Source organism: Pan paniscus, chromosome 21 (assembly GCF_029289425.2).
Source record: "Pan paniscus chromosome 21, NHGRI_mPanPan1-v2.0_pri, whole genome shotgun sequence".
Lineage (NCBI taxonomy): Eukaryota > Metazoa > Chordata > Mammalia > Primates > Hominidae > Pan > Pan paniscus.
Window position 1 is genome coordinate 66,761,385 of NC_073270.2, and position 22,400 is coordinate 66,783,784.

The window sequence follows — 22,400 nt, forward strand, 5'->3', positions numbered from 1 at the left end:
TTAGTGGAGCTGAATGATTGCACAGAATGAGATCTGGGGTTTAGACTCTCGGTAATTTTGAAATTGAGAAAAGGGGTTTGATGTGAGCTGACAACATGGCGCCTTTACAAATGCTAACGTTTATTTTGAAATCTAAAGCCTGAATTTTTTTAAAAAACATAGAAATAAAGACAATTAAATCCTTCTCATCTCTTGCCCTAAGACTCTGTGTTCTCTGGCCAGTGTCACAGGGGCACTTGCAGTTTTATCATCTAGTTTAGAACAAATGGGGCCTGCTACATTGACATTCCCTTTAAATCCCCACTGCATCACTGAGAAAAGAACTATCTTACTACTCAGAGGTTTCACATCTCCCTAACCACTTTTACAGCTGCATTTATTTATAAAAAATAATTGGAAATGACTGATGTGAGTCAAACTTAATGCTCATGAGACTCTGTGGACTTCCCTGTCAAATAACATGAATCAGAACATACAGGTGCACATTTCTGGTTAATGTCCAAATTCTGTCAACACAATGCACGTTTTAGAGAGCAATCTAAGGAACCTGAATTGTCCTTGATTCACAGAAAAATAGGTTATAATTCCAAACATCTGCTTCTTCCAAATAACACCACTTAAATGAGAAGTACAGAGTTCACATTCTGAAGATGAAGTCTGATGTTTTTGCCTACAACAATTGCACCACGGGAAAATGGTTGTCAGTGGCATGATCAGTGCTTTGCACCTTTGGAAGGAGAACCGGCTGGGATCCTGAGAGAACAAAGGAGGGGTAGTGTGACCATGGCAGAGAAGGACATCCAGATGTAGCCTGTTTGCACCAATGGCTCCACGTCATGCTGTAATGACACCCCTTCCAATGTGACTTGGCACCTCCTTCTATGAGGCGGTGGAATCTCTGTCCTCAGCCTTTGAATGTGGACTGGACTTGCAACTTGCTAGGGCCACAACGGTTTCAGGCTGAAGTCTCAAGAAGCCTTGAGACACATTATTTGTACCCTGGGAACCCTGCGTTCGCTGCAAGGGCAGGCTCAGGCTGGCATGCTGGAGGAGAAAAGACCATGTGGAGGAGGACTGAGGTTATGTGGCCAATACCAGCAAACCCCCAGAAACAGGGCTGCCTAAGCAATCACTGTGGACCACAGAGGAAAGAGAGAGCCCAGCTGAGACCACGTGAACTACCCAATGATGCTCAGCCCAAATTTCCAGGCCTCAGAACCAAGAATTAACAAGTTTTAAGCCTCTGAGGCAATTGGTTTATGCTATTAAGCTTCAGAGTAGTTCTTCATGGGGTCTAACTAGTTCAGACCCCATAATAGCATCTCTCTCACACACACACACCTCTATGTCTCCCTTATCTCCCTCTCTCATTTCTGTCTTTCTATCTCTGTCTCCATCTGTCTCTTCCCATAGTCTCATAAATTCAGCCAAGGAGCCCCAGATCTGCTGTAGCACTTTCATGGGAGAAGAGTCTTCTCTCGACATGAAGGTGGGGGACACAACTTAGGTTACGTTTGCCAAACCTTGTGGTCTCGGGACCATTTTCACTCTTCTAATTAGTAAGAGTAACCTCAAAGAGCTTCTGCTTATGTGGGTGATGTATATCAGTATCTATCATCTTAGAAAAGCTGAGAAAATGATAAAAGTCAAGAAAATGCAAGTATGCATGCCGTTAACCATTGGAGCGATGACGTCATCCCAGTTCACATGACTGCTGTAAAACTCCACTACACACTCATAAAAAAATCGAGAGTAAGAAATGAACATAACTTCTAGTGTTTCTATGGAGGTAATTTTGCCCTCGTGTATCCCTGAGAACTTCTGACTTGAGCTGAAATGAAAGAATCAGCTGGACCATTGTCTCAGATATTCCCAAGCTCTCACAGTGTTTCCCAACTCTGTCTGCTAGGTTTTGCTTATGATGAAAATCATCAGAATGATAGCGTAGGCAGTTAGGCCTACATGAACAGGGGAGGAAAAGCACTCCCAATAACCCCAGGAATGTCCCCAACTATCAGGTGATGGTCAGGTGGTTGTTAAACTGTTTCTCTAAAATAATAATTGGTTGCAGCCGGTGCCAGGGAATGGCAGTCTCCCAATAGGCAGAATATACCTTAAGCTGGTTCCAGGTAAGTTCTCAGGAGCCAGTTGGGCTCAAGCAGGAGCGCTAAAAGGCAAAAATGGCAGAGTTTAACTGGTATATGGCCTTCCTCTAGGAACACTGGACTGGTAAGGGAAAAATGCCTCAAGTAAGCATGTGCACCACTTCAGGAAACACCCTGTGCATAGGGCCCCTCCTAAGTGCTGGCCGGTCACTGCACATACGGACAGTCCACCCAAGGGAGGAATCAGAGGAGAAGAAACGCAGACCCCAGAAGCCGATGTACAAGACCCCAAGTCAAAAGTCAAACCATGCACTTGATCTTTTAAGTCACCTGCTTGGTCCTCTTCCAAGTGTACTTTACTTCCTTTCATTCCTGCCCTAAAGCTTTTTAATAAACTTTCACTCCTTCCAAAAACTTGCCTCAAACTCTAACTCTGCCTTATGCCCCCTCAGTTGAATTATTTCCTTTGAGGAGGCAGGAACCAAGTTACTGCAGACCCATACAGTTCGCCGCTGCTAACAAGAATATCAACATTAAATGGCTTGCTCATTAGAATGCTTTGGAATTTACTACACAATGGTAAAATGCATATAGTTAGTAAGCATTTATGTAGGATAAATGCTCTAAAATTATTGTAATTATTGCATCTCCATGGTAATATTTATTTTTAATGAATTACATGCTTACCTTGGAATTCATTGAGCTAATTGGGGAACTAATTTTGGGAAGCCTATTCAGATCTTACATAAAGAAGCTTCTGCTCTTTCTTGGTGAAAACGTTTTGAAGAATTTCTCTTCCTTCCTTAAGTTGTGGTGCAATACCTGGTCTCTCCCTCAGGAAGCCCCTTACACCTCCTTTCAGGCTCATCTTCAAGCATCTCTGCCATCAGTCAAACCCTCCTTCTGCCACTTCTCAATTCCAACTCACATCCATTGAATTCCTTCTCTGTTCCAAGTGCCTTTTCACAGTTCTCAACATTGATTCTTCACCACACTATGATTCACACATTACATCTCTGTTCTGTGGATGAGAAAACTGTCCATCAACTTACGGCAACTTGCTCAGAGTCCAACAACTAAAAAGAAAAAAAATAAAGAAGATGATCCTCACTCATTCTTTAACGTATTCATTCACTGATCAAAAACATTTAGTTTACCTATCGGTCAGGTACTGAGCTGGGACTGAAGGATTAACTGATGATTTGTAAAGCCTGAAATAACCTGGTTTAGTCTGAGGGTGTGGTCAGACAGGCATAAGAAAGTGACCTGCAGAGATGATTGATTGGCACGTGGTGTGTGTCATGCACAAATGAGAACTGGGACCCCTGAGTTCCCTAAGAAGGTACAGTCACCTATCTATGGAGGTGGGTGAGGCTTCCTGGACCTGTGTGGCAGAGGCTATTTTCCAAAGATGGCTGCAACAAGATCTGCCCTTGTTACAGGTGTATTTAAGGCTTCTCTCAGCAGTGGGTGGGCCTGCATTCCTCCTTTTGAATCTGGGCAGACAAGTGACAGAGGAGGAAATGGTCCATGTGATTCCAGAGGCCATAGAAGGCGATGCTGCTTCCACCCACTTCTCTTGAGAGGTCCCCTCATGGATGCAGCTGTCATGCTGGGAGGAAACCCACGTCACCCTGTGGGGACCCAGGCGTGAAGAACAAGCAGCAGCACTGCTTGCCTGGGATGTGTGTGGGCTGGTCTTGGAATTGCGTCCTTCAGCCCAGGCAAGCCTCCTCAGCTGATACTGTGAGAAGCAGAGATGAGCTGCCTGTCCTCTCCACGTCCTTCCCTAACAGCAGATTATGAGCAGAATCAATGATAGGTGTTGCCTACGGCTGCTGAGACATGGAGTTGTTTGCTGCACAGCAATGGATAACGGGGAAATGAGGGGAGGCTTGAATCTTGGAGGCTGAAGGAGAGGGGCCAGGCATGGGCTAGGGTTGGAAGGCTATTCCGAGTATAAACAGCCTCATTCAGGACGACATGGAGACAGTGATCGTGGAGAATAGACTGGAGTCCCACATTCCCTGCTAAAGCAAAGGGTAGCAAAATTGTGGCAGGCGGGGGCAAGAGGAGCAGGGTGATATAGTGAGGCCCAATCTCTATTAAAAATTGAAAAAAGAAAAAAAAAGGAACGTTTCTGTGTCCTGTGAGTTCATGAAAATCAAAGAGAGAAACAATACTAGTTATTATCACTGCAATAACTATTCCTACTATTACTACTAGTACCATTACTCTACTACTGCTACAGATAATAATAGTTTTCTGAACTATGTTAGAGTTGAATGGGAGGTGAAGACCTGGACTCAGTGTCTATAGACCACAGACCACACTTTGAAGATATTCAAATGAGGAGAAGAAAGGAGAGATGGCTGGAGGCTCAAACACACACGCCACACACTGAGCCTGTGAAACGGAAGGAGAGAGGGATGGGAGTGGATGGGTATAATATGGAGAGTTCCAGAGGTTGAATTACATTTCCCTGATGGCCTAAACTTTTCTCACCAAATCAGAAGAAATGCTGTCTACCAAAATTGTCCCCAAATCCCATATCTTGTCTCAGTGCTCCGTAAATACTTGTTCCTAGATTCTGGTAGATAAAGTTGTACTAACTGTGGATGCCCTTTCTAATTAAACTCCTTCCTCCTCAATGAAATCACCTGACAACATTGATGACCTGGGTCAAAAAAAGAAAATGTGCTGCTTTGCACTCCTTTTCTGAGCTGCCCTCCAGGTTCTCTTTGAATCCACACAAACTTCAGCCTCTGGGTGGGCCTGGCTCCCCTCCACCCAACACTGGAGCCATTATGGATAACAGAGCTTGCTCCAGGTAAGGGTCCTGTTGAGGTCACTTGACTCTGCAGAATCATAGAGTGGAAGAAAAAGTGTCCAGTGTCCTCTCCAGAAGACGCAGGAGCCCAAGGAACCAGACTGAGACGCAGGATTTGGGGACCATCTTGGTAGAGAGCTTCCTCCTAAATTGGTGAGAAAACTTTAGGCCATCAGGGGAGATCTAAGTCAACTTCCTGAACTCCCCAAATTTTACCCAGTTACACCCATCTTCTCCTGGTGGGGGTGGCTCCCAGGATCCAGGCTTGGACAGGTGTCCACAGCAGGACAGAGACCAAAATCAGGGCAGGACAATGTTGATGACAGCATCTGGGGAGACAAAGAGACAAGGGCCAACAGGACAGAAGACTGGAGCTCTATTGGAGGGAGTGAGCAACTGCAGAGATCCCAGGAGACTGGGGAGAAGCAGAACCATTAGGGCTTAGCAAGGGTTAAAGAGAAAGGAGGCAGGGCCCAAGAACTTCCCCGAGGTGTAAGAGCATGTGGACCTTCAGATCTGTGTGCGGCGGAGGACAGAGAGTGTGTCAGAGGTACCCAACAGCCACAAAGTTTCCCAGAAATGAGATTCCTGGGTTATTGGCAGAAAACCTCCACCAGTTATTATTTTTTTTTTTTGGCTTAGTTTTATCTGCTTTGTCCCCGGTGGATCCATGCACCTAGAACACAATATATACTGAGCATCTACTTTATGATCGGCATTGTTCTCCACGCCACAGTTTAAGCCAGGACCAAAGTAGACAGAGGTTCACAGCCTCGCCAAGTTTCCAGACAAATGCATACATCCTGAGCTGGATACGTCTGAGGGCTACAAAGACAGGTGCAGTGAGCAGATGAAGAGGGACCAGCTGTGGGGGGAGGCAGAGCTGGGTAGATTCAAGGATGAGGGAGGAGGAACCCTTTGAGGAGATGATATTAAAGGGGAAACCTGAAGCAAGTGAAGGGGCCAGCCAGGAGGGAACACTGGACTGTGTATTCTGAGTGGAGGGAAGAGGAAACTCAAATGCCCACGTGGGGGTCCCACCTGTGTGGATGCCAACCAGGAGCCAAGGGTGCCAGGAAGCAGGTAGGGCAGCAGCAGGAGACACAGCAAGGCTGAAGGCTCCAGGGCCTTGCTCTCAGCTGCCAGGATTCTAATCCTGACTCCACACGAGGAGGGAGCCACTGGGGGATTCTGAGTTCAAGGGTGACAGGATTTGACTTCCCCTTTAGGAGGAGCCCTCTGGCAGCCGTGGAACACAAGAGACAGGGGTGGATGCCAGGAGACCCATTAGAAGACTCAAGCGACACTCCAGAGGAAGAAGAGGCTGTTGCAGGAGCAGGGAACATGGAAAAAGTGGCCAGTTGGATACATAACCCAATATATTTGTGGACTGAATATCAGTGTGAGAGAAAGAAAAACCTCTCGCTTTTAATTTTTTGTGGAAGTTTTATGCAGATAAATGAATGTACCTACCTCCAGATACAGGACATCATTTTAACATGAATTACAAATATGCTCAGTGGTCATATAATCTCAAATTAATTCGTGTGTGGATAACAGTAACAGAATAGAGGCAAATGCTATCGTAATTAAGAACTAGGACTTGAATGTTCCGTGACCCTCAGTTTGAAATGTGGGATTATCACTTACTAACCAGGGAATTGGGGGAATGGGTTAAGAACACTATGCCTCAGTTTCTTCCGTTGTAACACAGGCATAAAACTAGCTGCTCTGTAGGATTGTTTGATTTTATATGAGTTTCCTTATGAAAAACACTTAGGGCATAGTAAAGAGTATGGTAGACAATCATAGCTCAGTAAAGTGTATTATAGACAATTATCATCATCATCACTGTCATCATTATCATCATTATTTAATTTTTCTCTGGGGCAAACATATTGCATGTTTAGGATTTGTCCACAGAGAAAATGATTGTCCTTGAAGTAACAGGACTGAAGGTCCCTTGATCCCTCCCAGTTCCCTGGCACTGCTGATATTAATGACTTTGCTGACATCGCTAGGACAATAAATTTGGGCACTAATCCTTATGGGGAAGAGAATCCATTTCCATGGTGGCTGTACATCCAAGAGGAAAGGTTCATAGTTCCACATTTCCATTAATTATAGCTCTGAATAATTTAGATGTTAGAAATCCATTCATACCATTAGCTTTTATGGTGGATTTTTATTTTTCTTCTTCCTGGTCCCCATTTCAATTAAGAAATTTCAAGTTTTATAAGGGATCAATGGATGGGCACCACATCATTAATTTAATGAGAAAGTTTATATGAGTGTTCAATTCCTCGGTCAATTCTCTTTCCCTTAATTTGTAAAATTATCAGGAAAAAACTAAAATTCCAATAGAGATAGAACGTTTAAAGATATAAAGAATAAAACTGCATGAAATACACACACACTCACACACACAAACACACGCAGACACGAGTGAATACAAATGAAACCTGAATCTGTGGCAATCTGAATAAGATTAGCGGGGTGTATCTACATTGATACTCTGGTTGTGATCTTGTGCTAGTTATGCAAGATGTTACCACTGGAGGAACCTCGGAGGAGGGTTCATAGGATATGTCTGCATTGTTTTTTACAACTACATATGAATACATTTAATATATATCTTTTACATAAATATGTGTGTGTGTATAGATGTACATGTATACACACACACACACATATATTTATGTAAAAGAGTGCACTTTTTGGCAAAACGTCAACTCCTCAATAAGATAGAACTAATAATAGCTCTAAAAATTTGTAGACAATGCAGGCATTCTTTTCTCAAGTTAAACTCAGTGACCACACATTCTACGAATTGTCCTTCCACTCTCCTCTGTAAGTATTTAGTTCTCCTGTTTTCCTTGCTAACCTGGTGCTTTATACACGTTTCTGCTCTCTGTGAAAGGCATCACTGTTCTTCCTACAAGCCAGAAACCCAAAACCCATCCCGATTCCCTCCCTCCCTCACCATTGCAAATCCAGAGTGAATCCATAATCACCTTGCCTCCCACGCCTGCCTATGTGCATCCACTTCTGCCTCTCTCTCCAGCAGCGTCCAGGCACCTGACCATCATCTCTCACGTGGGCAGCTGTGGGAACCCCCTTCACATCGATTGACTCTCCATCTTCTCTCCACCCTCCCAGTGCTGGTCTCCTCTCAGCAGCCAGGATGACCTTTAAAAAATACGAATCTGAGCACATCCCTCTATGGCTTCCCCTCTTCCCCTACTTTCAGAACAGAATTTTCCCCAAACCCTACCAGGTCAGTCAGCTAGGTTGCCGTCCTTTCACACCCCAAGCACTCCAGCGCTCCCCAGGACTTCATTTCCCTCTGCTGTTCCCACTGCCTGGATGTCCTCAGCCCCCAGCACCCCAGCCCACTTCCTTGAGTCAGTCTCTAATCTTCCCCCACATCTCCAAATGGACATCCTTTGCTAGGAACCGGGAGGAACTGATCCCTCTGCTGCAGGTGTCACAGAGCATATCCCTTCTCTTCACAACATGGCAAGTGCACGCTCTTCTGGGTAATGACTGTTTTAATTGAGGGGTAATTTACGTGCTTTAACGTGTGCAGATCTCAAGTTTTCAGTTCAATACGTTTGACAACTGTCTACTCTCATAAAGCCACCACCCCAAACAAGCCATAGACTACTCCCATCACCCAGAAACTTCCCTCATATCTTTTAGAGGGAAACCTCACCCTTGGAAGCAACTACTATTCTAATTTGTTTCACCACAGATCAGCTTCATCTATTCTTAAATTTCATAGTAACAGACTCACACAGCATCCATTCTCTTGTCTCCAGCTTCTTCCATGTTGCTGCATGCACCAGTAAGTAGATTTTTTTTTTTTTTTTTTGAGATGGAGTCTCACTCTGTCACCCAGGCTAGAGTGCAGTGGCACAATCCCGGCTCACTGCAACCTCCGCCTCTCAGGTTCAAGCGATTCTCCTGCCTCAGCCTCCCAAGTAGCTGGGATTACAGGCACCCACCACCACACCCAGCTAATTTTTGTATTTTTAGTAGAGACAGGGTTTCTCCATGTTGGCCATGCTGATCTCGAACCCCTGACCTCAGGTGATCTGCCCACCTCGGCCTCCCAAAGTGCTAGGATTATAGGCGTGAGCCACCATGCCCTGCCATTAAGTAGATTCTTGATATTGTGAGTACTACACAGAATCCATGCCTTAATTCTCCAACTGAGGAGCATCCAGTCATTTCTAGCTCTTGTCTATTACAAATAAGGCAGCTATGGAAATTGTTGTAGAAGTCATTGTATGGGCATATGTTTTCATTCTTCTTGGATAAATACCTGAAAGTGGAATTGCTGGGTCACAAGGTAAATGTAACTTTAACTTGACAAGAAACTCTCCTGTGATTCTTTAAAAGGCTGTACGAGTTTGCACTTCCTTGTACCAGCCATGTATGAGACTTCCATTCGCTCCACATCCACTCCAACAATTCGTCTTGTCGGTCTTTTTACATTAACCTGTTGCCCAAAACCTGGTGGCTTAAAACAACCCTGCATTTCAGGAGGGGCTGACTGGGGTGGTTCATCTTTGATCCACAGAGTGTCAGTACAGACTTCCTCACTCCCACGCCTGGGGCTTGGGGGCTCCTTGGCACCCCTTCTCCTCTCTCTCTCTGTAGCACCTCATCCTCTAATGTGAATGTGAAATGGTATCTCATTGTGTGTTTGGGTTTTTTGAGACAGGGTCTTGCTCTGTAGCCCAGGCTCGTGTGTAGTGGTGCGGTTAGAGCTCACTGCAGCCTCAACCTCTTAGGCTCAAGTGATCCTCCCACCTCAGCCTCCTGAGTGGCTGGGACTACAGGCAAATGCCACCATGCTTGGTTAATTTTTTTATTATTATTATTTTTTATAGAGACAGGGTCTTGCTATATTGCGCAGACTAGTCTCAAACTCCTGAGCTTAAGTGATCTGCCAGCCTCAGCTTCCCAAAGTTCTGGGATTACAGGCATGAGCCACCGCTCCAAGGCCCTCGTTGTGATTTTAATTTACATTTTCCTAATGACTAATGAGCACCTTTTTCTGTGCTTATTAACCATTTATTTAGCTTCTTCCATGAAGTGTCTGTTAAAGTGTTTTGCCTGTTTCTATGGGGTTGTTTTTCACTTCATTGTTGATTTGTAAGAGTCCTTTGTGTAGTCTGAACAGGAGTCCTTTGTGAGACGTATGCACTGAATGTTTCCTCCCTGTTTGTGATTTGCCTATTTGTTCTCTTAACAGGACCACTTAATAAGCATTTTTTTCATTTTATCAAATGAAAAAATTCAACTTTATCTTTTATGGCCAGTGCTTTTTGTGTTCTATTTAAAAGACTCTTTGCCTACTCGATGGCCTAAAGATATTCTCCAATATTTTCTTTTAGGATGATGCTATCCAGCATGGTAGCCACTACCACATGTGACTGAGCCCTATTGCCCAAAACCTGGTGGCTTAAAACAACCCTTGCATTTCAGGAGGGGATGACTGGGGTGGTTCATCTTTGATCCACAGAGTGTCAGTACAGACTTCCTCACTCCCACGCCTGGGGTTTGGGGGCTCCTTGGCACCCCTTCTCCTCTCTCTCTCTATAGCACCTCATCCTCTGATGTCTTTCCATATGGCATGGGCTTCTCACAGCATGGTGGCCTTGGAGTACTTGGACGTTTCACATGGTGCCTGATCCCTAGAAAGAATGCATCTCTTATGACCTAGATTTATTAGTCCTAGGATGTCATTTCCACCTCATTTTATTGGTAAAGCAAATCACTACGGCCAGCCCAGATTCAGGAGGTTAAGAGCAATAGACTTCACCTCTCAATCGGGTAATTCATACACATACAGGGAGGAACGACACTGATAAAATGTTAAAACAGGCTACCACATTGACCTTGTATGCTGGGTTCTTGTTAAATTCATTTTTTATTTCTAGCAGTTGTTTTTGTAGACTCCATACTGTTTTTGATGTACACACCTGTGTCAGCTGCTAAGAGCAACACTTTTACTCCTTTGTTTTCTCTCTGTGTGCCCAGTATGCCTCTTTCCTGCCTCATTGCACTGGTTGAGACATTTGGTACAATGTTGGATGAAAGTGGTAAGAAGGCACACTGGATTTGTCCCTGATCTTAGAGGGGAAGTGTCCAGTGTTTCATAATTTGTGTGACTGTCTGATTAGCAATTGACTGCAGTCAACTGAAAGCCAAGATTATAAGGAGGATGCCCATGGGCTCATCTTTATTTTGCCAGGGCTTGGCTCAATGCCAAGCACATATGAGGCACTCAAAACATATTTGTTGAATAAATAATCTTGACATGAATTTAGTCTAATCCAGAATGCAACTTGTGATGGTTAATTTCATGTGTTGACTTGACCAGGCCACGGGGTGCCCAGATAATTGATTGCACACAATTTTGGGGTATGTCTGTGAGTGTGTGCAGAGGAAGTTTGCATTTGAATCAGCAGAGTGAGTAAAGTAGATTACCCTCCTCAGTAAGGGTGAGCGTCCTGCAAGCTACTGAAGGTCTGAGTGGAACAAAGAAGCAGCAGAAGAGAGAATTCGCCCACTCTGCCTGGCTGCTTAGCCAGGACATTAGTCTTCTTCTCCTGCTCTTGGGCTGGGATTTCCAGCATTAGTGCTCCTGGTTCTCAGGTCTCTGGATTCAGACTAGAACTTACATCCCATTTCTCCAGGCCTCCAGGTGCAGTTCTTGGGATTTCCCAGCCTCCATAATCATGTGAGTCAATTCCTCATAATAGATCTCTTCATATATATAAACAGTCCGTCACTTACCATGGTTCAACTTCAGATTTTTCAATTTTACAATGGTGTGAAAGTGACAGACATTCAGTAGAAACCATACTTTGAGTACCTATACAACCTTTCTGTTTTTTTACTTTCAGTATTCAATAAATTACATGAGATATTAGACACTTTATTATAAAGTAGGCTGTGTGTTAGATGGTTTTGCCAAGCTGTAGGCTAATCTAAATATTCCAAGCATGTTTAAGGTGGGCTAAGCCAAGTTATGATATTCGGTAGATTAGGTATATTAAATGCATTTTGGACTTACAATATTTCCAACTTAAATGAGTTTATTGGGATATAACTTCACTGTATATCTAGGAGCTTATATTTATAAAACATATACATCTACATTTTTATATCTTCTATTGTCTCTGTTTCTCTTCAGAACCTTTACTAATACACTAGTCAAGTTAGTTATTTAACTCTCAGCTTAAGATTTTGGAGTTTTTAAAATCTGTAAACTAGGGATTTTGATAGCTTCTGCTCCCATATCACTAATATGAGAAAAGAAAAACACACATACTCCAAATATTTTGGGGTTTTTTTTCCACTTGAAAAGAGACATCTAAGCATTTGTTTCAATGCTGTGACCTACTGCTGAGGAGTACAAATGCTCAACCATTTCTACTATGTCTAAATATCAGCCACAAAGTGGTTTCTTCCACTGTGAAAATAAATGTCTCTGCACCTGCTGCTGAGCTGGAGACAGATGCTCATCTCCACAGGCAGGCATCACAGGAAACCAGAATTTTTCATCTGCCTACTTGAAGCAGGGCTCTCACCCAGTTCGCTTGAGCCCAGGAGCCAAACCAAATGAGATTTTGGAGGATGATGGAGTGTTGTCTCTTTCCGAGCACGTTTTTTTTTTTTTGTTTTTTTGTTTTGTTTTGTTTTGTTTTGCTCTGATACACTGAAGATTGAATATGTAAAAATGAAAGATAGGTTACGGCCCCTGAGAGCCCCGTCAGGTGGGCACAGGACACTTTTGGGCTCTTCTCGGTGGGCTCAGGGGGAGCACAGCTATGGAATGTGAGATTAGGAGCCTGAATCCTTGCTTTGACACTTCACATTTGGGTGACCTTGGGAAAGCAAATTAACCTCTCTGAGCCTCAGTTTCCTCATCTTAAAATGAAGACATTAATTCTAACTTCCATGGATTTTTGTAGGGACTCAATGACATTACCTTTGTAAGAAACAAAACAAGAACTTATCATGTATCACACATAGCAGGTACTTAATGGTGATTTTTGCTATTACTGTCATTATGATTAGTATTAGTATTATTAATTACTAAATAGATCCAGAATTTCACCTATTAGGGTTAAATTTTTGTCCTTCCCCCTCGGTATGTCTGTTCTCACACTGCTATAAAGAACTACCTGAGACTGGGTAATTTATGAAGAAAAGTGGTTTAATTGACTCACAGTTCCACCAGCTGTACAGGAAGCATGGCTGGAAGGCCTCAGGAAACTTACCATTATGGCAGAAGACAAAGGGAAAGCAAGTATGTCTTACCATGGCGGAGCAGGAAAGAGAGAGCATATAATCGCTACATGCTTTCAACCAACTAGCTCTTTTGAGAACTCTATCACCAGAACAGTAAGGGGGAAGTCTGCTCCCATGATTCAATCACCTCCCACCAAGCCCATCCCCAACACATGGAGATTATAATTTGACATGAGATTTGGGTGGGGACACAGAGCCAAACCATATCACCTTCCAACATCTCTTTGATTAGGAGATACTGACGGTCTCTGCTTTGAGATACGTTAGCACTGCTGCCCTTACTTTGCATTTGGATACCTCTGTGAGTTGTTCGAGATGTTTCACATACGTTGTCTCATTTGCCTTTAACAGTTTCCATGCTCAGCAGGACAGGTGGCAAACTAATTCATTGAGAGAGAAGACGTTTTCAAATTTGCTGGGCTGAAGGGCCAGGAAGTGGTAGCCGAAGTCCAGAGCTTTTGGTTCCTCCTTCTCTCCTATTAGCCTAGCAGGAAAGTCTCATTAATGAACTTCCTTCCCATTTGCACCTGAGTTTCTTTCCTGCTGCTATTTAAATGAAAATTTTTGCCTTCTCCAGAGACACTGCCTTCCTATTGTAAAATATAGGATCAATGAATGAAGAATACACACAAAAACCCAAATGTATTTTAATTTACAAGCAGTCCGTGATCAAGGCAAAAGCTTTTCCTCTGAGAGCCAACTGGGACTGAACTAGAGGCTCAACAAAGCAGCAGAACATGTTCATGAGCCTCCTCTGCTCTCAGGGCTTTGTAACCGCTGCCCTAGGAGTACTTGGGGTGGGATGATTCTCTCTGTGGGTGTTGCAGGATGCTTAGCATTCTCTGCTGTCACCTGCCTCCAGCCTGGGCATAGCATTACCATCCCTGAGCCGCCCTGGAGCCAATTCCAAATGCCTTTACATTGAGCAAGAACCACCCCCGGTAAGAACGACTGGACAATAATTCTCTTTGACAAATGATAGTCCTCATGTTGACAATATCATCTTTTTCCATCTTGGCTTTTGTTTTCTGAGGCAATGACTGACTCATTAGTATAGGTGTGCTCTGAAAACAGAGCCAGCCAGCTTTCAAATCACAGGCTGAAGCCATTTCCTTGCACTTAAAACACTCGGACACCAGCTGCATTCTCCAGGAAGAACATTCTGTCTGACGTGCTTTCTCGCCAGCCTTTGAAAATCAAGCAAGTGCAAGTTCTATCAAGGGCTTAGCAGCCAGGGGTTAATTGTTTCCTTACAAATATTAGGTGGCAATGTAGGTCTGGCAGCACCTCCCTAGAATGTGCTTACTTTTTTGCATATTCACACCAATGCCTCCCATGTGTGAACATACACTCACCAACTGGCGGAACCTTTAAAGCAGATCCCCAGAGGCCCCGGGAGCAGTGTTCTCTCTACTAGAAGTGTCCTTGTAAGGCAGAGAAGTGAAGTCTTCCAAAGAAGGGATTGCTCAGGAGACCTGCAACATGTAGCCACAGTAGAAAGCTAGCATCCAAAACTGGGTTTCTCTGCAGCCTCAGCCATCACTTCCCAGCCCTGTGCAGGCTGGCTGTCCTGCCCTCGTGGTGGCTTCAAAATGCTAGATGTCCCAAAGCCTCTTCTGGGCCAGCCCAGCAGGAATGCAACAATCCCCTGCTGGCAGAATCATTTTTATGAGAAGTTAGTGATGTGTGTCTTCCAAGAGCTATGTTCCTTATCAGAGGGATAACCTTGAATGGCACCTGCCTTTTAAATACTTTACAATTCCAGCAGTCCCCTAGTCAGAACCCCACAGCCTTTATCACCAACCTCTCTGCCCACAGGTTGCAGGCAGACGCTCCCCCTCAAAGATGTGTTGTAAGAAAAATATCAGTGGAAGGAACTTGCTTATTGGCCACTCGACAGCTGCAAAGACAGCTCACTTGGTCTGATCGCATGTCAGCCCAAATTTCTTTTATGTCATAAGTTATTTATACCCCAACCTGCGGTCTTGAGGGTGGTCACTTGTACTTTGTGAGAACATGAGGCTTTGGAGAAAGCAGAAAAGTCGCCTCCTGAATCTGGCATCTGCTTGGCAGGGTTCGATCAAACCACCTTGGAGCCAGGTTCGCCAGGCTGAGCAACTTAAAATGCCAGTGCCCAGTTAAGTCTGAGTTTCAGGAGAATGGCAAAGACTTTTCCAGTGATAATATGTCTCAGTTGCAACCCTACATGGCCCAAGGACCTCATGGCAAACTCACAGAGTCCTTCAAAACTATTCCTGGCTCACTAGCCCCCAGCTTTTCCACTGAAGAGGGAGGAGACTTATTCCCTCCTTGTGTTTAAGGTTATGTGTACTATATAGGCAACACCTAAACAGTAATCATCATAAGACACCCATGAGCACCCACCCATCATAAGGAAGTGAGCGTTGTTGGAAACTCCCTGTGTGCCCTTCTCTCTTCCAAGCCTCCTCCCAGAAGGAACCACCAGTCTAAAATGTATATTTTTCGTTCTCTTCTTTGACTTTTTCATTTTACTATGTCTAGATGGGCTCCTCAATGTTTATGGAGCATCATGTGTTATGAAATTTCTATTTCAAAAAACCATACTGTCCATCTCTTCTGTAACTGACTCATTGCATTCACCGATCTCCTCCAATCAGGCGTCCGTGCTGCTGGGTGCAGTTGTGGTCCATTCATTTATACTGTGGACCCCACAGTGCATCCATTAATCTTGCTGCTGAATATTTGGGTCATCCCTGTATCTTGCTATTACAAGCAGTGTGGTTATCCACGTGGGTGCCTGTCTTCTGCTGCACACAAGCATGGTGTGCTCTAAGCATTCCCCTGGGAAGGGATCACTGAGTCACAGGTAGGTGCTTCTACTTTACCAAGCACTGCAAAGCTGTTTTCAAAGGGGTTGCTCCAGTTTCCATTCCCACCAGGATTGCTTGAGAGAACCACTTGCTGCAAAGCCTGGACAAAATAATCAGTCACTGATCACTGTCAGCTGGGGACAAGGATGAGAAAGTGTATTTTACTGCAGTCTTGCTTTGCATTGTTTTAATTCAGTTTTCAGTAATGGATACTTTCCTAGGCATTTTTCCATGGTTTAGGATTTCAAGAAAGATAAAATTTACAAAAAAACCACTTTGTTCTATGAAAAGACCTTAAGATTGACAGAGAAAATATAATGATTAACAATGTTAAAAATCAAACAGAAGAAAGAACTAGAAATATAAATTGAAGGGTTAATAAGAAAATAGTACAATTACCCCACGCCAATACAGCTGAGCCCCAAAGGTACCTAATGGTGAATTTAGTGTTGGGACTCTCAGGGCTCCTCTTCCCCGGAATTTCCCTCCGTCCAGCGCCAAGACCAGGACGAGCAACTCCACGGCACCTCCTTTGGTGAAGTGAGTCAAATGAGTTTTGTTGTTGTTGTTTTGAGACAGTCTCACTCTGTCGCCCAGCCTGGAGTGCAGTGGTGCGCTCAATCTCAGGTCACTGCAGCCTCTGCCTCTCGTGTTCAAGCGATTCTCATGCCTCAGCCTCCCAAGTAGCTGGGATTACTGGGGCATGCCACCACGCCTGGCTAATTTTTGTATTTTTAGCAGAGATGGGGTTTCACCATGTTGGCAAGGCTGGTCTTGAACTTCTGGCCTCAAGTGATCCGCCTGCCTCAGCCTCCCGAAGTACTGAGATTACAGGTGTGAGCCACCACACCTGGCCTGGTGACATGAGTCTTTATTCATCTAGTTTCCTCGCTGAGGATGCTGTCTGCCGGGGTCCCGACTTTAGGCCAGCATTTCCTCATTTATATCTCCGTTTTTCTGCGCCCAAGAGTAGCCCACGTTTCCTCCTTCAGGGACCCCTCCCATCCTGGCTCTAGAGAGTAGCGCTAGCTCACTTACCTCTTAGGATTAACTTACTCTCATAATTTCTGACGTCTAAGAATTTCCCTCATTTTCCCACCAATACCACTACATGCTGATGACTTTTTGGGGGGACATAGAAGTTTTCTTTGATTTTTGGTAACACCTTTTTCATGCTAGCAAAAAACATGATTCATCATTCAAAAAACATGAAATGCAGAACCTAGAATAGCTAAAACAATCTTGAAAAAGAGGAATAAAATGGGAGGAATCATGCTACCCAATGTTAAGACTTATTATAAAGCCACAGCAATTAAGACGGTGTGGTTCTGGAGGAGCGATAGACATAGATCAATGGAACAGAATAGAGAAGTTAGAAACATATCCACCCAAATATGCCCGAGGGGTTTTGAAAAAGGTACAAAAATTATTCAATGGAGGAAGGACAGCCTTTTTAACAAATGGTGCTAGGGCGATTGACTCCATAGGCAAAAGTGAGCCTTACCCTAAACTTTATACCTTATACAAAAATCGACTCAAAATGGACCATTAACTCAAAAACATCAAACTCTAAGACTTTTAGAAAAGAAAAAAAAAGGAGAAAATCTTTAGGACCTATGCTCAGTGGAAAATTTTTAGACTTGACACCAAGAGCAACACTCAGAAAATGATAAATTGGACCCCAACAAAACGTAAAACTTTTGCTTTCAGGAAGACCCTGTTAAGAGGATGAAAAGACAAGCTATAGACTGGGAGGAAATGTTTGCAAACCACATATCTAACGAAGGACTCGAATCTAGAATATACAAATAACTCAAAGCTCAAGCATAAAACAAAAAATCTGTTAGAAAATAGCCAAAAGGCATAAAGGGACATTTCACTGAGGGGGATATTCAGATGGCCAGTGAGCATCGGAAACAACGTTCAGCATTGTTAGCCATTCGGGAACCACAAAGGCAGACCACCAGGCATTACTACATATGTATCAGAAGGGCTAAGTTTTTTTAAATGTAATAACATCAAATGTTGTTGAGGATGTGGAAAAGCTGAATCACTTATACATAGCCGGTGGGAATGTCAAATAGCACAACCACTACAGAAAACAGTTTGTCATTTCCTACAACAGTAAACACTTACCCCAGGACACAACAGATTCACTCTCAGGCATTTATCCCAGAGAAATGAAAACAACATTCACCCAAATATCCACCTACACATTTCCAAAGCAGCTTTAAAGTCATAATGGTCCCAAACTGAAAATAACCCAAATACCCTTCGATGTGTAAATGACTAAACAAACTGTGAGTACCTGGATGCAGGCTGTGGAATACTACACAGCAATGAAAAGGAGAATGTTTCAAATACAGGCAATGACTAGGATGGTGTGCAAAAGAATTCGGCTGAGTGAAAAATGTCAATCCCAAAAGGTTGCATACTGTATGATTCTATACATATGTACAGCGTTCTGGAAGTGACAAAATGAGAGATGCAGAACAGGTTAGTGGTTACTCAGGATTATGGAAGAGGGAGGGAGATGGACGTGGCCCTAAAAGACCAGCAAAGAGATCCTTGTGGGACTGTCCTGTGTCTTGACCATGTGTGGTCAAAGGAACCTACACATATGATAAAACTCCATAGAAGTAACACACACACACGCACATACACATGCACACACATGCACACACACATGCACACACGTACATGCACACACGTAGCGGCACACACATACACATACACCCACACACGTACACATACAAGTGCACACACATGCACACACACGTACACATACACACACATGTGCACACACAAGCATGCAAATGCACACAAGTACACACATGTGCAGGGACACACACACAAACATGCACACGCACACACACGTGCACACATGCACACATGCACACACACGTATGCATGCACAGACGTATGCGTGCACGCACAAGAGTGCATGAAAACCTGGCAACATCTGAATCCTGGTGTGATATTGTACTATAATTTTGTAAGATGTTACCTTTGAGGAAATTGGGTGATGGGCACATGGGATCTTTCTGCAATATTTCCTAGAACTGCATGTGAATCTGTAATTACCTCAAAACTGAAAGTGAAAAGACAAGCATGAAATGTGACCCCGAAGATTATCATTATTAACATCTTGCGTGCTTCTCCTCGTCTCTCAGATAGATGAGTACTTTTAGTTAAGCAAAAGCAAGTTGCAAATACTATTTTGGAACCATGGAGTCAGGGTGCCCCTCACACACCCAATCCACTTTGTTGGACCCACAAGTTGCTTTCTCTTTATCTCCATTGTAAGCAGCACTGTGATGAAAACACTTGTAGATCCATCTCCCAACACAACAGTGATGCCTCCCTTCAGGCGAAGAGACTGGCTTATTTTCAACACTATGTTTGTTCTTAATGAGGAGTGTGTTCTAGAGAAGCAAAGTTTAAAATTAAAAAGACAGCTGGGCATGGTGGTTCCTGCCTGTAATCCTAGTACTTTGGGAGGCCGAGGTAGGTGGATCACCTGAGGTCAGGAGTTCAAGACCTGCCTAGCCAACATGGTGAAACACGTCTCTATTAAAAATACAAAAATTAGTCGGGCATAGTGGTGGCCACCTGCAATCCTAGCTACTCGGAAGGCTGAGGCAGGAAAATCACTTGAACCCGGTGGGTGGAGGTTGCCGTGAGCCGAGATTGCACCACTGCACTCCAGCCTGGGCGACAGACCGAGACTCTGTCTCAAAAAAAAATTAAATTAAAAAGACACATGGTGGCATGTGGAGGAATGGCTGGCTCTGTGGGGTGTCTAGGCAGCTCCTCTTTAGATGGAAGGCAGGTGCCTTTTTGTTGTGTGTGTTTTGCAAAGACTCACAGGCCAGTTTTATGGCTACGCTCCTTGACCTGAGTCTGCTCTGATGGACAGACCACAGATGGGTTCCCCCTTTGTCCAATTTCCAGTATCTATTTGGAGGCTCCAGAGAACGATACACCGGGGAAAAACATGACATAAAATTAGCATGAGCTTATAGTTCCTCTAAAAACAAAATACAGATTCCTTCTGTGTACATCCAGGCACAAGGAGCAGGGAAGCCACCATGACGTCCCTTCTCATCCTAACTCAGGGGCACAATGGCCAACACTGCAACGCAAGACGATCATGCCCAGGCCACGCCGTCCTTCCCCAGGCTCCATGGAAAGTCTTTGGTTTAAATGTCCAGGGCAGAAAGGAGAAAGAGAGGAAGGATGAGAGGAATGAAAGGAAGCTGCCCTTTCGAACCTCACAGTCATCTTACAATGGTTTTCAAAAATATACAATTTTTAATCATTTTAAACTGCTTTATTCATTTGTACAATCTTTTGTCAGACGATATCAAAGTCAACTCATTTGTTTTAATAAAACTAAAATTCGACATTTTTGCATGCCACTGACGACCCAATTCTCAGATCTGTCTGGGGCATGGTAGACAAGGAACCTGGGTGTAAATTATCAGAAACACACACACACCAGAAAATCCCTTCTGCTATCAGACTTAGGCCCTAGGTCCATGTATTACTCTTTAACCTTAGCTTGATTGGTCTCAATTCTCAAAACAATGCTCTGAGGCTCTATTAGCATCCCCATTTATAGACAGGGAAACAGGCAGACAAATAACTTGGACAAAAGGCCAGTCGGGGGCAAAACAGTTCGCTCAGAGGAGCATGGACACCCGGCTTCTCTCCTTCTCGGAGACCGCTTTTGAGGAATCGCCTATGCAGCTCTGGGTGCCCTGGAGTTAGTCCAGGCAGTGGGAAGTCAGGAAGGAGATTTAAGGCAACAAGATCTGGGACTCTCCTAGCAGCATGGAAGAGTCTGTCTTTTAACAGAATGGTTGTTTGATGAGTGCTTTTTTGATTCTCATATCAGACCAAATTTTAAGAGCCCGTGGCCAAAATCCACACAAAGATCCCACTTCGTGTGATTCCCTGAGACCGGCGAAGATGCCAGCTGAAAGCCCACGTGGCAGACCCAGGAATCCAGGGAATCTGCATTCCAGGGTCAGCAGTCAAGGCCCACAAGAGGGAAGGTTAAAACCCAGGGCTTTGAAAACTCATCGGACAGGTCCTCCTGTTGTTGCATATTGGGTCACAAGGTAGGTGGGTGATGAGCAGTGACGAAGGGCTGTGAAGACGACGTAACCGATGGCCACTGCCAAGCGGCAAGGCCCGATTTCTGTTTGGCACCGCTCTCTGCATTCCTTCCCATTCCCCATGACCTAGGCACAGGCCCCAGTCTGCCTTCACCATGGGGATACCTCAGGACGTGCCAGGTTTCCATCTCTAAAGTGGGAAATTTCACAGGCACATTCCATAGAATTTCATGTCCTCTGCCCCTGTGATGTCAAATTCACCCATGTTTTACCTATATGTTGTTCCTGGCTTTGTTAAAAATTCAAAGAAAATATCCCATAATACAGGGACACCTGTTCTCAGAGGCTGCTGTGTTATTCACTGGTCAACGCTACACCATTTCCCTTCTTTCTTTCTTTCTTTCTTTCTTTCTTTCTTTCTTTCTTTCTTTCTTTCTTTCCTTCTTTCTTTCTTTCATTCTTTTCTTTCTTTCTTTTTCTTTTCCTCTCCGTTTCTGTTTTCTAAAAAATTTAACTTTGTGCTATTCATACTCCTCTCATCTCCCCGCCAAATCCCATAACAAGGAATTTCAGAAGCATTTCACCCTTTTATCTGCACTTAAGGGCTTTTGATCTATTACCTTGGAGGGGTTATTTATCTGCCACTGTAGCCTCCTCGCAGGAAAAGTGGTCCAAGGAGGCTGACCTAGAACTGCTTGCAGCTTCTTCAAGGAGCCCCTGCTAGCACACCCCACACCCGGATCAATTTGCAATTTATTTGCACTCTGAGGCTAAATGCTATTTCAAAGATATGTCAGCTTCCACCCCAGGGTGGTTCATCATCTTCTGGAAATCTGGGTGCCTCTCGTCCCTGGCTTTGATTTTGCCATTGCGTGAGGTGCAATCCTTTCCCTCATGGAGGCCAGGGTCACCCTCTGCCTCCAGAGGACAACAATGAGAATGACGCAGTGGCCTCAATGTTGCTGGGGACTGTGCTAAATACAGACATCTGGGCTCCGTCCCCAGTGAAGTCCCACAGCTCCAGCAAGTATGGGTGGGGCCTTGTCAACCAGCTCCCGGGTCTGATGGAGGTGGTCATTTGGTCACTGAATCTCTGAGTAGCTCTGGTCTAAGCCACTCTGACAGGCACTCGTCTGGTCTATTTTATGTCACTAATAAA